Here is a 16,199-nt window from a genome sequence, read left to right on the forward strand (position 1 = left end):
GAAAGAAGGAAGGAAGAAGGAAAGAATAAAGGAAGGAAAGAATAAAGAAAGGAAAGAATAAAGAAAGAAAGAGTGAGAAAGGGAGAAAGAATGAGGGGCCAGGTGGTGGTGCACTTGGTTAAGTGCACCCATTACAGTGTGCAGAGACCTGGGTATAAGCCCCTGGTCCCTAACATCAGGGGGAAAGCTTCATGAGTGGTGACGCAGGGCTGTAGGTGTTTCTCTGTCTCTTTCCCTTTCTATCTCCCCTCCCCTCTCAATTTCTCTCTGTCTCTATGCAATAAGAAATAAATAAAAAGGGACGGCTTCTCATCATGGCGGACCCTCGAGATAAGTCACTGATGGATTTTCGGAAGAAGCTTCTTGAACATAAGGAGATAGATGGTTGTCTCAAAGAATTAAGAGAACAATTAAAATAACTTACCAAGCAGTATGAAAAGTCTGAAAATGATCTGAAGGCCCTACAAAGTGTTGGACAGATTGTGGGTGAAGTACTTAAGCAGCTAATTGAAGAAAAATTCATTGTTAAAGCTACAAATTTACCAAGATACGTTGTGGGTTGTCGCCGACAGCTTGATAAAAGTAAGCTGAAACCAGGAACAAGAGTTGCTTTGGATATGACTACACTAACTATCATGAGATATTTGCCAAGGGAGGTGGATCCACTAGTTTATAATATGTCTCATGAGGACCCTGGAAACGTTTCTTATTCTGAAATTGGAGGCCTATCAGAACAGATTCAGGAGTTAAGAGAGGTGATAGAATTACCTCTTACAAACCCAGAATTATTTCAGCGTGTGGGAATAATACCTCCAAAAGGCTGTTTATTATATGGACCACCAGGTACAGGAAAAACACTCTTGGCACGAGCTGTTGCTAGTCAGCTGGACTGCAATTTCTTAAAGGTTGTATCTAGTTCTATTGTAGACAAGTACATTGATGAAAGTGCTCGTTTGATCAGAGAAATGTTTAATTATGCAAGGGACCATCAGCCATGCATCATTTTTATGGATGAAATAGATGCTATTGGTGGTAGTCGGTTTTCTGAGGGTACTCCAGCTGATAGGGAGATTAAGAGGACTTTAATGGAGTTACTGAATCAAATGGATGGATTCGGTACTCTACATAGAGTTAAAATGATCATGGCTACAAACAGACCAGATACACTGGATCCTACTTTGCTTCGTCCAGGAAGATTAGATAGAAAAATACATATTGATTTACCAAATGAACAAGCAAGATTAGATATATTGAAAATCCATGCTGGTCCCATAGCAAAGCATGGTGAAATAGATTATGAAGCAATTGTGAAGCTTTCTGATGGCTTTAATGGAGCAGACCTGAGAAATGTTTGTACTGAAGCAGGCATGTTTGCAATTCGAGCTGATCATGAATTTGTAGTACAGAAAGACTTCATGAAAGCAGTCAGAAAAGTGACTGATTCCAAGAAGCTAGAGTCTAAATTGGACGACAAACCTGTGTAATTTACTGTAAGGATTTTGATGGATGCATGACAGATATTGGCTTAATATAAAATAAAGTTAAGGAAAATAAAAAAAAGAAATAAATAAAAAGTTTAGAGATAAATAAAGAAAGAAAGAAGGAAGGATGGGAGGAAAGAAGGAAGGAAGGAAGAGAGAGAGAAAGAGAAAAGAAAGAAAGAAAGAAAGAAAGAAAGAAAGAAAGAAAGAAAGAAAGAGGGACCAGGCGGTGGCGTACCTGGTTGAGTGCACACATTATAGTGCACAAGAAAGAAAGAAAGAGAGAAAGAGAGGGAGAAAGAGAGAAAGAAAGAGAGGGAGAAAGAGAGAAAGAAATAATGTAGTCTATGTGGCCAGAAATGTTTATGAGAAAGAACTTACATAGGTAGATCAGTTTGCATTCCCCTTTCCATCTGTTCCAAACCTGAAGTTTTCTTCTTCATCCCATTTTTTCTCTACTTTCCTACCATCACACTTCCTACTTAATTTAAATTTAAAGGCCATCTGGTTTGCACCCTACAAATATCTGCATTGATTTTACTCCCTTCAAGTTCATCTCCATATCTATCTTTTATCTTCAATTCTGTTTTTTTTAACTTCTCCTCATTTCTGTTGGTGATGTTTTTCCTAGTAAAGGTGTATGAGCAAGTGTCTCACATCATATAAATATAAAAAGAACATAAGTAAAATGTGTCCTTGCCTCCTGTGTTTGGCTCTTGCTTTCAAAACCAAGGTTTTAAAAAGAACTCTTTATTGTCTTGCTTTTCTCTTGACCTTTTAGCTCACTAAAATCCATCTATGGCCCTCATTATTTTACTGAAACTGCTTTTAGAAAGACCACTAACAATATCTAATGAAACATCTGCTATACACCAGATGTTAGAGAGCAGTTTTGGTGATACAGAATTGAATAAGATATGTCCTTGTCCTCATGATTTCACAAGTCATAGTTCTGATAAACCTTCTTATGCGGACACAACTATTTATTTATTTTTTAATCAGTTGCTGTACATAAAATTATGTGAATTTTATTTGATGTAAATTATATCATGATAAAGTTCACATAAAAAACAAGCAGAAGTTGAATTTAACATATGATGTATGGAGGGCGCATCAGTGGTGGTACACTTGGTTGAGCACACAAGTTACAAAGCTTTGTTGAGTGGTGAAGCAGGGCTGCAGGTATTTCTCTGTCTCTCTCTCTCTCCCCCCCTTATTCTCAATTTCTGACTGTCTCTATCCAATAAAAGTTAATACAAAAAATTACAATGTATAAGGTCAAAGAGTTCATCAGGTAGAATATATGCCTTGCATGTGACCCTACACGGAAGTGCCATGGCAACAGGAGGAAACTTCTGTGGCCTGTTTTTCCCTCCCTTCATCTCTAAAATAATGGAAAAGCAACCCATAGGGATACAGTTACTCATCTGTGAGGCTACTGTTTTGAAATTAAAAGAAAATATAGTGTATAGTAGCTTCAAATACATAAACCACTTAGTGACAAATCTGAAGAAAAAAAGTTGTAAGGAATGATCTCACTCACAGGAAGAAGCTGAAAAACAAAATCAGAAGAGAGAGCACTAAGCAGAACTTGGACTGTGGTTGGTGTATTGCACCAAATAAAAGACTCTGGGGTGGGGCGGGGGGAGGGTCCAGGTCCTGGAACAGGATGGAAGAGGAGCTAGTGGGGGTTGTTTTGTGTGGAAAAATAAGAAATGTTATGCATGTACAAACACTTGTATTTACTGTCGACTTTAAAACACTAATCCTCCGATAAAGAAAGAAAAAATTTGTGCAAGGCCTATACATTTAAAGCTACAAAACATTGCCAAGACAAATTATAGATCTCAGTAGAGAGACAGCTGTGTAAATAAAAATGTAAATATTCCGTTTGTTTGTTTGTTTATTATGAGAAAGGAAGGGAAGGAGAGAAAACTGGAGAATCTTACCAGAATAGTTAATGCTGTGGGTCAAACACAGGCCCTCATGCCTTCAAGTCTAATAGTTTATCTACCACACCAACTCCCCTCCCCCCAACCACAAAAGATTTGAGATCCTTAAGATGTTGATTTTTCCCCTTATTGAACTTTAGATTAAATAGGACATCAGTGAAATCTCCAATAAACTTTTCAATGAAATTGTCAAATTGATTCTAAAAAAAATATATATATGGAAATGAAAATGTTCTACACTAGACAAAATAATTTAGAGAAAGAAAAGATTGAAGAAATTCTAAGACCTTACTTTGAGACTAATTATAGAGGTACAAAAATCAAGACTATTCTATATTAGCATATATATATGTATATATATATATCAAGGGGATGATGGGTGGTGGCATATCGGGTTGAGTGCACATGTTACAATGCACCAGGACCATGGTTTGAGCCCCTGGTCCCACCTGCCAATATCATTTTTATTTACTTCTCAGACTCTGCTTTTACTTCTTTGCTAAGCCACACCTACACCTATTACAACCTCTGGGTATACTTCCCTTTTTCTCCACCCTCTCAGGTAAGGGAAACAGGGCCTGACTTCCTTAGGTGTCCTCTTGCCTCTCAATGATGGGGCCAAAACCAAAGTTCCTAGTCACAGAAGTTCAAGGTCACATGTGAGCAGCTATTTGAGGCCAAGAAACTTTCTTGGATGTCTCAGCTGTAGTCTAACAAGGTTTGTTCAGTTCATGAGTTTTCAATTCTTGTTGTTTTGGAGAACAATTCTGTGTCCACTATTACTCCATGGCTATGCCTCCCAGATCTGATCTGCTTTTTCAATTAAATATTTTATCTTATTATAATTACTTTTCCATGATGTTTGATGAACTCATAGGCAGAATTACCATGTATTTTATCTAAATTTCTCTAATAATTATCTACTTAACTGTAGTGTATCATGACCAGGATACGAACAAGAACACAGTCAAAATATATAATATTTCTGTTACCACAAGAACCATCACAAGTCCCTTTTATAGCCAAACCTCCTATCATGTGGGACCCATAACTCCCCTTGACATCTGTTATCTATGTCTATAATATTGCTAGTTTCAGAGTACCATGAAAATAAAATCATAGCATATATAATTTGAAGGGATTACTCTTCACTGGGTGTAAGTCCTTGGAAAGTTACCCAAGTGATTGTAATATGGATCAATATCACATGATCTTTCATCTTTTGTTGCTTTGAACAGTATCTGTGTATAAATATTCTACAGTTTGACCACTCAGTCAGTGTAGGATATCTAACTCCATTTGGGAAAGGACTCATGGATACAACCACTTTTCACATTGATGTTGAGGTTTTTATATGAACATAACTGTTCAGAAAAAATGTCCCAGGGTGTAGTTGATTATGTTATATTTAAGAGGACTTGTCACTCAAACATAAATACAAGTCGCATTAGCTGTTGACTGAAAACCATCTGTGAGATGTGTTAAAAATAGTTTAATGACACCCACACAGTATGCTAGTGAATATTGAATTTGTTGACCATTGGCAACACTGAAATCTGCTGATAGGTGGAATTTCATAGCTTGACTCTATCAAGCTTCTTGTTTTCCTGTTTCAATCTTGAATAAAGGTCATCCCTTTAGAACTCTAAGATAGTTCTTTCTAGAATGTACAGGCTTTCCCCACCCCCATAAAGATAGATAACTGCCCTGGATATGTCTGAAATGCAGTAATTATGATGATCATTAGATTTTTTTCCTGGAGGGGCGGGGTCAAGATGGAGACCTGAAAACAGCAACAAGACAGACTCTTCCAAAAAACTGATTTAACGCTGGGAATTCTACAAGGAAACAAAATTGTCAAGCCTATAGGAGATTATCTTTCTGAATATTTTACATGTTAATCTGTTGATTTCAAAAACTATATTTAAAATTAAAAGGACATTTCTAATGTTTCCACTTTTGTTCTTTTTTTTCTGATCTAGAAGTAGGAAGCGAGAAGGCAAGGGTGAGGGAAAGGAAGGAAAGAAGAGAGAGAGTGAGAGGCATACCCACAGCACTATTCTGCCACTCATAATTTCCCACCTGCAGGTGAAGACCAGGGACTTGAACTCCGATCCTCATGCATGGTAATGTGTGTGCTCTACCTGGTGTGCCAACAGCTGGCCCCATTTCCTAATAGTCTCTTGAAGACTAGGTGCTTTAATTTTAGTAAAGTATTGTAGTTTCACATTTTTATTTTATAAGCCATTCTTTCTTTGATATATTAAATCTCTTTTTAATTTAAAATATTTTATTAGAAACTAATATAATTTACAATATAGCTATGGTCACATAAGTCCAGTTTCTTATCTCCTTGTGATTGGTGTCTGCACATTACTCCCACTACTGGCTGAAGTCCTCCTCCATCTTCAAGCACTGGTACCCCCATACATTCTTTCAGTCCCCTACAGCCTCCTTCCCCCCAGAGTCCTTGGCTTTGTTACAAAGAGCCACACTGTGTCAACTTTTACTCTGTGTGTTCCTTTCCTTCTTTGTTTCCTTTCTTTCTTTCTTTCTTTCTTTCTTTCTTTCTTTCTTTCTTTCTTCCTTCCTTCCTTCCTTCCTTCCTTCCTTCCTTCCTTCCTTCCTTCCTTTCCTTCTTCCTTTTTTCAATTTAATAATGATTGACAAGATCTTAGGGGTACAATTCCATACAATCCCCACCACCAGAGAGAGTTCCATATCCCATCCCCTCCATTGGAAGCTTCCCTATTCTTTATCCTTCTGGAAGTATGGACCAAAATTCTTCATAGGGTGCAGAAGGTGGAAGGTCTGGATTCTGTAATTGCTTTTCCACTGAACATGGGTGTTGGCAGGTGGATCCATACCCCCAGCCTGTTTCTATCTTTCCCTAGTCGGGCAGGCTCTGGAGAGGTAGGTTCCATGGCATATTGCTGAGGTGTCTGCCCAGGGAAGTCAGGTTGGCTTCATGGTAGCATCTGCAACCTGGTGGCTAAAAAATATTTAAGATATAAAGCAGAACAAATTATTTAATAATCAGGAACCTAAAGGTAAAAATATAGCAGACGAAATTTGGTGTCTTCTTGTTGGAAGGAGCCAGAAAGTCTATTTTAGGTATATTCCAAGGGGCCTCTGACTTTACTGACTTTTGCCTGATCCCTACAGCTAACATGCAGGTGGGCTAAAGGTATTGTCTGGGGAGACGGTGTCAGAAGTTCTACCCTGGATCCATACTCCCAGAGAGATAGAGAATGGGAAGGTTATCAGGGAAGGGGGTGGGATGTGGAGATCAGGTTATGGGAATTGTGTGGAATTGTACCCCTCTTATTCTATGGTTTTGTTAATGTCTCCTTTCTTAAATAAAAAAAAAAGTTCTACCTATTAGTGAAATCATCTAGTCTCCCTCCTACTTCTCTTGGCTTATTTTACTAAACTTGATTCCTTTAAGATCTATCCACAACATGGCAAAGGAGAGGATTTCATACTTAAAGCAGAATAATATTCCATTGTGTTTACATGCTACTCCTTTCTTAACCACTCATCTTTCATTGGGCATCTAAGTTGTTTCCAAATTCGGACTGTTTCATAATGCTGTTATGAACATAGCTGTACATAGATCTTTTCTTCTAGGTGTCTTTTGTGGTTTCTGGATAAGTCACTAAAAGAGAGGGGTTGTGGGGACCTAGATTAGGACACATTATTATTTTTTAATTTATCTTTTATAGTAAAGCTTCTTTTAAAAAATAAATAGTAATTTATAAGGCTATCGGTTAATAGAGGTATAGATTAACACCATCCTCACAATAGATCTGTGTCCCTGCACCCCACCCCCTAGATAGGAACTTAAAATCTACCCTCCTCATGCCCCAGAGTCTTGTTTTGGTGCATTACTCCAAACTCAGTCCAAACTCTGCTTTGTGTTTCCCTTTTTGTTCTTATTTCTCAATTTATGTTTACGAGTGGGATCATCCCATACTCATCTTTCTTTTTCTGGTTGACCTCACTAAACATAAGCTCCATCCAAAATGAGTTGAAGAAGGTGTATTCATTATTCTTAATAGGTGAATAGTTTTCTATTGTGTTCCAGAAATCTCCAGGCTGTTATCCAGTGGAGGGTGAGTCAAATTACATTGCCACCAAAGGTGTGAACTAATTCCTTTCCCCTCACATCTTCACAAGTGCTTGTTTTTGGTATTCCTGATGTGTGACAACTCTTGGAAACAGAGTTGGCAGTCAGCTGAGGTAAAGAACAAACACCTCATCACAGACCTCTGCAAGCGTCAACCCGGCTTTGACCTAGCACGTTATGATTGGGCCCTCCTCAATCGCTATCGAACAGGCCATGGCCGGTGCGCCGCTATGTTCCATCGCTGGGGAGCCAGAGACGACCCGAACTGCCCCTGTGGCTACAGACAGACTATGACCCACATAGTCAACGCCTGCCACCTCTCCAGATTCAAAGGAGGTCTCGAAACTTTACATCAGGCTCAACCTGACGCTGTTGACTGGCTACGGAAGAAGGGCAAACGCTAGAAGAAGAAGAACAAGTGTGAAGTGGCATCTCACAACTGCCTCTGTTTGCATTTCTATAATCAGCAGTGGCTTGGAGCATGTTTACACATGCCTGTCAGCCATGTGGATATCTTCTTCGGTGAAGATTTAATCCATGCCCTTTCTCTGTTGATGAGTGTTATAAGGTTTTTATCTAATTTTGTTATTAGCTCTTGCATGATATTTGTTGTGCAAAGATTTCCCAGATCATAGGATGTCTTTCTGTTTCAGTCAAAGTTCATGTTGCTGTACAGTAGCTTTTCAGTTTAGTGTATTTCCATTGCTTGGTTTTTGCTTTGCTCTTTTCCTTACTGCTATACTTGACTCTTCAAAGACACTTCCAAAGCAAGCCCGCTACAGTGATCTGCCAATGTTTTTTTTTTTTCCATGTATTTGATGGTTTGGGGTCTAATATCCTTATCTTTTGATCCATTTAGAGTTGACTTCTGTGCATATTGAAATGTGGTCCTGTGTGGTCTATGTGTCTTCACAAATACACCCTCTTCAGTATGGCAGCATTCCATCAAAGGGAGCTGCTCTGTTACAGGAGGCAACTTTCTGGCAATACTTTTAAAGTGTTTTGACAAATTTAAGGTGAATACACACAGCTAACATTACAGTGATAGAAAATAAAAAGTAGCTTCCCAGTCTAAAAAAATAAAAATAAAAATAACAATTCTGGCCATGACTTGATATGCTTGATAAACATTCCAGAAATTATTCAGCATTTTCCAAGAAAAAAATTACAACATGAAGTCAGTGGACTGGTAGAAAAATAGTCATTTTAGTCATTTTTATTCTTTTACATTTCATCTTCAGTACTAGAATCCTGCCCTTTCTGGTAAGTTTCAGTGGCCTTGGAATCGTCTTGATCCCATTTGAAAGTTCTGGAGATTTTGACATCTGGGCTTCTCCTTTTGTATTTTGTCACTGCGAAATAGTAGACTGTTTTGTGATCAAGAGTCCACATATTCTTGATACAGATTTTAACAGATAGCAGCAGTTCATATACAACAAAGAGATTAGTAAGAAGCATGTGCATATTCTACTTCTATTATTTACTTGAGAGTTAGAGACTATTTAAAAAAATATATATATATATATTATTTTATAGAACAGAGAGAAACAGAAAGGGAGGGGGAGAGGGAGAGACAGAAAGATACCTGCAACAATGCTTATATAAGTATACAATTCAGTGGCATTAAGTTATATGACATTATATAACAATGACAATTGCCACATCTGCTGAGATAAATTCTGTACTCACTAAGCAGTAATTCTGTACCCTTTCCCCTGCAACCCCTGGCAATCTCTTTCTCTCACTCTCTCTTTTAAATTTTTTTTACATATTTATTATTGGATATCAACAGAGAGAAATTGAGAGGTAGGGAGACAGGGAAAGAGACAGAGAGACACCTGCAGTTCTGTTTTACCACTTGTGAAGCTTCCACTTTGCAAGTGTGTCTTGAACCTTGGACCTTGCATACTTTAATGTGGGCACTTAACCAGGTGCACTGCCACCTGCATGCATTCTTTAAAATAACATATATTGTTTAAATTTAAAAATTAATCAATATTTTTATTGATTTAATAATGATCGACAAGACTATAGGACAAGAGGGTTACAATTCCACACAATTCCCACCACTAGAGTTCACATCCCATTCCATTGGAAGTTTTCCTATTTTTTTTAAGTATTTTTTTAAAATATTTATTTATTTCCTTTTGTTGCCCTTGTTGTTTTATTGTTGTAGTTATTACTGTTGTCGTTGTTGGATAGGACAGAGAGAAATGGAGAGAGGAGGGGGAAGACAGAGAAGGGGAGAGAAAATCACCAGCAGACCTGCTTCACTGCTTGTGAAGCGACTCCCACCTATCCTTGCACTTAGTGCCACCTGCACTTAACCCACTGTGCTACTGCCCGACTCCCTAGTTTTCCTATTTTTTATCCCTCTGGGAGTATGGACCAAAATTCTTCATGGGGTGCAAGAAAAGATTTGGCTTCTGTAATTGCTTCTCCATTGAACATGGGTGTTGGTAAGTGGATCCATACCCCCAGACTGTTTCTATCTTTCCCTAGTGGGGTAGGGTCTGGAGAGGTAAAGGTTGCTGAGGTTGTCTACCCAGGGAAGTCAGGTTGGCATCATGGTAACACCTGCAACTTGGTGGCTAAAAAAAGCATTAAGATATAAAGCAGAACAAATTGTCTAATAACCAGGAACTTAAAGGTAAGACTATAGCCAATTAGATTTGTGGTCTTCATTGTGGAAAAAGCTAGGAAGTCTATTTTAGGTATGTTCCAAAGGGCCCATGATTTTATTAATTTTTGTCTGAGCCTGACAGCTAACATGCAGGTGGGCTAAAGGTATTGTCTGGGGAGATGGTGTCAGAGTTGGAAATAGAATGAGATTTTATTCATTAATTAATGAGAAAGATGGAAGAAGAGAGAAAGAACCAGACATCACTCTGGTACATGCACTGCCAGGGATCTAACTTTGGACCTCATGCTTGAGAGTCCAATACTTTATCTATTGTGCCACTTCCCTGGTAATCTCTATTGTAGTTGACTCTATTTATTTATTTTAACCTTCATATAAATTGGATCAAACAAAAATAAATTAAAAAAATAACATTGTGTATACTTGGGTTACTCAGTGCTTAAATGGGAAACAATGAGCTGTTGACTAAGAAAGTCTTAAGAGAAATGTTTTGGGCAACTAAAGAGTGAATAGGCATCTATACCCCATAGAGATTTTTGGTCCATACTCCCAGAAGTTGAAAGAATAAGGAAGCTTCTGAGGATGGGATATGGAACTATGGTGGTGGGAAATGCGTGGAATTGCACCCCTCTTTACCCACAGTCTTGTTGATCATTATTAAATCAGTAATAATGAAAAAAAAAGTTGAAAAATAAGAATACAGAACTTGGCCTGAAGTTGTTGTATTGCATCAAAGTAAAGACTCTGGGGTGGGTTGGGGGGGTTCAGGTCCTGGAACATGATGGTAGAGGAAGACTTAGAGGGAGTTGTACTGTTATGTGAAACTGAGAAATGTATGAGCCAGGTGGTGGTGCAGCAGGTTAAGTGCACAAAGGACATGCAAGTATCAGTGCAAGGATCTTGATTTGAGTCTCAGGTTTTCCACCTACAGGGGGGAAGCTTCACAAGCTCTGAAACAGGTCTATAGGTATCTTTCTCTCCTCATCTCTGTCTTTTTCTCCCCTCTCTGTTTCTCTCTGTCCTATAAAAAAAATTCAATAAAATGGCCATAGCAGCTGTGGATTTATGGTGCAGGCACCAGCAGCAAGCCACTGAGATATCCCTGGAGGTAAAACAAACAAACAACAGCAAAAAAAAAAAAAAAAAAAAACCTGAGAAATGTTATACATGTACCAGTTACTGTATTTTGCTGTTGACTATAAACCATTAATCCCCCAATTAAGAAAAAATATACAGTTATTAATGAGAGGTGGCAGAAAGAGAATCACAGCATTGTTCTGATATGTGTTGTACCAGGGATCAAACTCAGGACCTCCTGCTTGTGAATCCAAAGCCTTATTCACTCACTACCTCCCAAGCTGCTGTTCTATTTTATTTTTTATTTTTTATTTAAGAAAGGATTAATTAACAAAACCATAGGGTAGGAGGGGTATAATTCCACACAATTCCCACCACCCAATCTCCATATCCCACCCCCTCCCCTGATAGTTTTCCCATTCTCTATCCCTCTGGGAGCATGGACCCAGGGTCATTGTGGGTTGCAGAAGGTAGAAGGTCTGGCTTCTGTAATTGCTTCCCCACTGAACATGGGCATTGACTGGTCGGTCCATACTCCCAGTCTGCCTCTCTCTTTCCCTAGTAGGGTGGGTCTCTGGGGAAGCGGAGCTCCAGGACACATTGGTGGAGTCTTCAGTCTAGGGAAGCCTGGCCGGCATCCTGATGACATCTGGAACCTGGTGACTGAAGAGAGTTAACATACAAAGCCAAACAAATTGTTGAGCAATCATGGACCCAAAGCTTGGAATAGTGGAGAGGAAGTGTTAGGGGGGTACTCACTGCAAACTCTAGTATACTTCTGCTTTCAGGTATATATTTTGCAGTAGTTTACGGATACTGTGAACATATGCTCTCTCTCTCAGAAACTGGTGTATATCTAGCTTTGGGGACTTTGTTAGAAAGTGAACCACCTGAGATGGAATTAGAGTATACTATGAAAGGAAAGGTCTCACCTGAGTAATGAAGCTGAAGGGTTGTCATTCCACACATGAAGTCTCTGGACACAGTCTGAAGTGAAGCATGTTCAGGTGGCCATCGTTGTGTTGGTTAGGTTGTGATCGGCAGATGCAATATTATTTGATATGGATTGGGAGAGGCATACGGGAAAGTGGGCCCTATCCAAGGGTTCCAGGACTGGGGGAAATAGAGGCTCTATATTGGAGATGTGAGGTTCCTGCTGTCTTAGGGTTCAAAAAGACAATCAACAGTTAATGTTATCATCACATTATTTGGTAATTGGGTTAATTTTGAAAAGTCCTTTTGTTAGGGTTTGCTGTACACTACCCAGTATCTTGTATATAGCTGTGCTATTGGTCGCTTCTGATCTACTTGGTCTAGGCTTTTGAGAGAGTCTGCATATCAATTACACAGCCTATATATTGAAAAGATTCAATTTGTGTTTTGAAAAACTTCGAGGCATACAATTAATTTTCCCCCTCTCGTATTAATTAACTAGTGATTTATATGACTATATTTTACTAGGAGTGTACATAAACACCATTCCCACCACCAAAAGACTGTGACCCATCCCTCCCACCCACTCCCACCCCCACTGGCCCAGGAAGCTGCATGTCTACCCTTCACCACAGGGTTTTTACTTTGGTGCCCTACTTACAATTTGGTCAGGCCCTGCTTTTAGTTTCCCTTTCAGATCTTCTTTTTTTTTTAATTATCTTTATTTACTGGATAGAGATAGCCAGAAATCAAGAGGGAAGGGGGTGGTAGAGAGGGAGAGAGACTGAGAGACACCTGCAGCCCTGCTTCACCACTTGTAAAGCTTTCACCCTGCAGGTAGGGACTGGGGGCTCATACCTGGGTCCTTGCGGATTGTAATACATGCACTTAACCAGGTGCGCCACCACCCAGCCCCCAAAGATTTTATTTATTTATTAATGAGAAAGATAGGAGGAGAGAGAAAGAACCAGACATCACTCTGGCATATGTGCTGCTGGGGATTGAACTCAGGACCTCATGCTTGAGCGTCCATAGCCTTATTGTTGTCCCAGAGTCCAGAACCCTTTCAGATCTTCTTACTCAACTTCTGTTGATGAGTGGGATCATCCCATACTCATCTTTATCTTTCTGACTTAGCTCACTTAACATAATTCCTTCTAGCTCTGTCCAAGATGGGTCAGAGAAGGTGGGTTCATTGTTCTTGATAGCTGCATAGTATTCCATTATGTATATATACCACAGTTTTCTCAGCCACTCATCTGGTGTTGGGTACCTGGGTTGCTTCCAAGTTTTAACTATTATGAATTGTGCTGCTATGAACATAGGAGTACACACCTCTTCTTGGTTGGGTCTTATGGAGTCCTTGGGGTATAACCCTAGGAGAGGAATTACTGGATCATATGGAAGATCCATGTCTAGCCTTCTGAGAGTTTTCCAGACTGCTCTCCACAGAGGCTGTACCAATTTACATTCCCACCAGCAATGTAAAAGGGTTCCTCTGTCCCCACAACCTCTCCAGCATTTGTTGCTGCTGTCCGTTTTGATGTATGCCATTCTTTCAGGAGTGAGGTGGTATCTTAGTGTTGTCTTAATTTGCATTTCTCTGACAATCAGTGACCTAGAGCAGTTTTTCTTATGTTTGTTAGCCTTTTGGATCTCCTCTGTAGTGAATGTTTTGTTCATATCCTCTGCCCATTTTTGGATGGGGTCATTTGCTTTTTTGGTGATAAGTTTGCTGAGCTCTTTATATATTTTGGAGATTAGTTTCTTGTCTGATGTATGGCCTGTGAAGATCTTCTCCCATTCTGTGAGGGATCTTTTTGTTTGTTTAATAGTTTCTCTGGATGTGCAGAAGCTTTTCAATTTGATGTAGTCCCATAGGTTTGTTTTTGCCTTAGTCTACCTTGCAATTGGGTTTGATTCATCAAAGATGTCCTTGAGGTATAGGTGGGAAACTGCTTTACCAATGTTTTACTCTAAGTATTTGATTGTTTCTGATCTGACATCTAGGTCTTTGATCCATTTGGAGTTGATTTTTGTCTCTGGTGAGATAAGGTGGTTCAATTGCATTCGTCTGCATGTTACAACCCAGTTTTCCCAGCACCATTTATGGAAGAGAGCCTCCTTTTTCCATTTAATCCTTTGGGCCCCCTTATCAAAGATTAGATGTCCATAGGTGTGGGGATTTATTTCTGGGCTTTCAATTCTGTTCCACTGGTCTGTGTGCCTATTTTTGTTCCAGTACTATGCTGTTTTGTTGATGATGGCTATATAATACAGTTTAAGGTCTGGGAGTGTGATGCTTCCATTTCTGTTTCTTTTCCTTAAGGTGGTTTTGGCAATTCTAGGTGTTTTCATGTTCCAGATAAATGATTGTAGTGTTTGTTCTATTCTCTTAAAGAACCTTGGTGGAACTTTGATGGGTATTGCATTAAATTTGTGTATGGCTCTGGGGAGAATATTCATTTTGATGATATTTATTCTTCCAATCCATGAGCATGGGATATCTTTCCATTTCTTGGTATCAGTTTCTATTTCCTTGACTAGTGACTCATAGTTTTCAGCATACAAGTCTTTCACTTCTTTGGTCACCTTTATTCCTAGGTATTTGATTGATTTTGCTGAAACAGTAAATCGGAGTGATTTCTGGATGTCTTCTTCTTCAGATTTAGTGTTTGCATAAAGAAATTCCACTGATTTTTGTACATTGATTTTGTAGCCTGATACCTTGCTATATTGCCTAATAACTTCCAGTAGTTTTCTGCTGGATTCTTTAGGTTTTTCTATGTATACTATCATATCATCTGCAAATAGTGAGAGCTTGACTTCTTCCTTTCCAATCTGTATTCCTTTGATTCCTTTCTCTTGCCTGATTGCTATGGCAAGAACTTCCAATACTATGTTGAAGAGTAATGGTGACAGTGGACAGACCTGTCTAGTGTCTGATCTGAGGGGAATGCTTTCAGCTTCTGTCCATTGAGTATGATGTTGGCTGTAGGTTTGCTATATATAGACTCCACTATCTTGAGGAATTTCTCATCTATTCCAATTTTTTGTAGAGTTTTGAGCATGAATGGGTGTTGGATTTTGTCAAAGGCTTTCTCTGCATCTATTGAGATAATCATGTGGTTTTTGGCTTTGCTTTGATTGATGTGGTGAATGACATTGATTGACTTATGGATTTTGAACCAGCCTTGCATTCCTGGGATGAATCCCACTTGGTCATGATGAAAAATCTTTTTGATATGTTGCTGTATCCAGTAGGCCAAGATCTTGTTTAATATTTTGGCATCTATGTTCATCAGAGATATTGGTCTGTAGTTTTCCTTTTTTGTTGTGTCCCTATCACCTTTTGGTATCAGGGTGATGTTGGCTTCAGAGAAGGTGGAAGGGAGTATTCCTGTTTCTTCAATCTTATGGAAAAGCTTCAGAAGTATGGGTACTAAATGTTTCCTGAAAGTTTTGTAGAATTCATTTGTGAAGCCATCTAGTCCAGGACTTTTGTTGTTGGGGAAGTTCTTAATAATGGTTTCAATTTCTTTGTCTGTGATTGGTGCATTTAGATTTTGTAATTCTTCTTGGTTCAGATTTGGAAGGGCATATGCTTCTAGGAATTGTTCCATTTCTTCCAGATTCTCTAGCTTGGTGGTGTATAATTCTTTACAGAAATTTCGCAGGATTCTCTGGATTTCTGTGGTGTCAGGTGTGATATCTCCTCCATCGTTTACAATTCTATTAATTTGATTCTTTTCTCTTTTTTGTTTGGTGAGTCTGGCTAGGGGTTTCTCAATTTTGTTTAATCTTTCAAAGAACCAACATTTGGCTTCATTGATCTTTTGTATGGTTCTTTTATTTTTGATGTTGTTTATTTCTGCTCTAACTTTAGTGATTTCTGTCCTTTTGGTTGCTTTAGGGTTCCTCTGTTCCTCTTCCTCTAAGTCCTTGAGGTGTGCAGTAAGGTCGTTCATTTGAGCTTCTTCTGGTGT

At 38.9% G+C, this 16,199-nt stretch overlaps 1 pseudogene; it reads left to right on the forward strand.

Annotated features, from left to right (window-relative positions):
• Positions 1 to 306: 306 nt before the first annotated feature.
• Positions 307 to 1,502, forward strand: LOC103114879 (26S proteasome regulatory subunit 10B-like; annotated as a pseudogene).
• The last annotated feature ends 14,697 nt before the right edge of the window (positions 1,503 to 16,199 follow it).

The sequence above is a fragment of the Erinaceus europaeus genome, chromosome 1, assembly GCF_950295315.1.
Source record: "Erinaceus europaeus chromosome 1, mEriEur2.1, whole genome shotgun sequence".
Taxonomy (NCBI): domain Eukaryota; kingdom Metazoa; phylum Chordata; class Mammalia; order Eulipotyphla; family Erinaceidae; genus Erinaceus; species Erinaceus europaeus.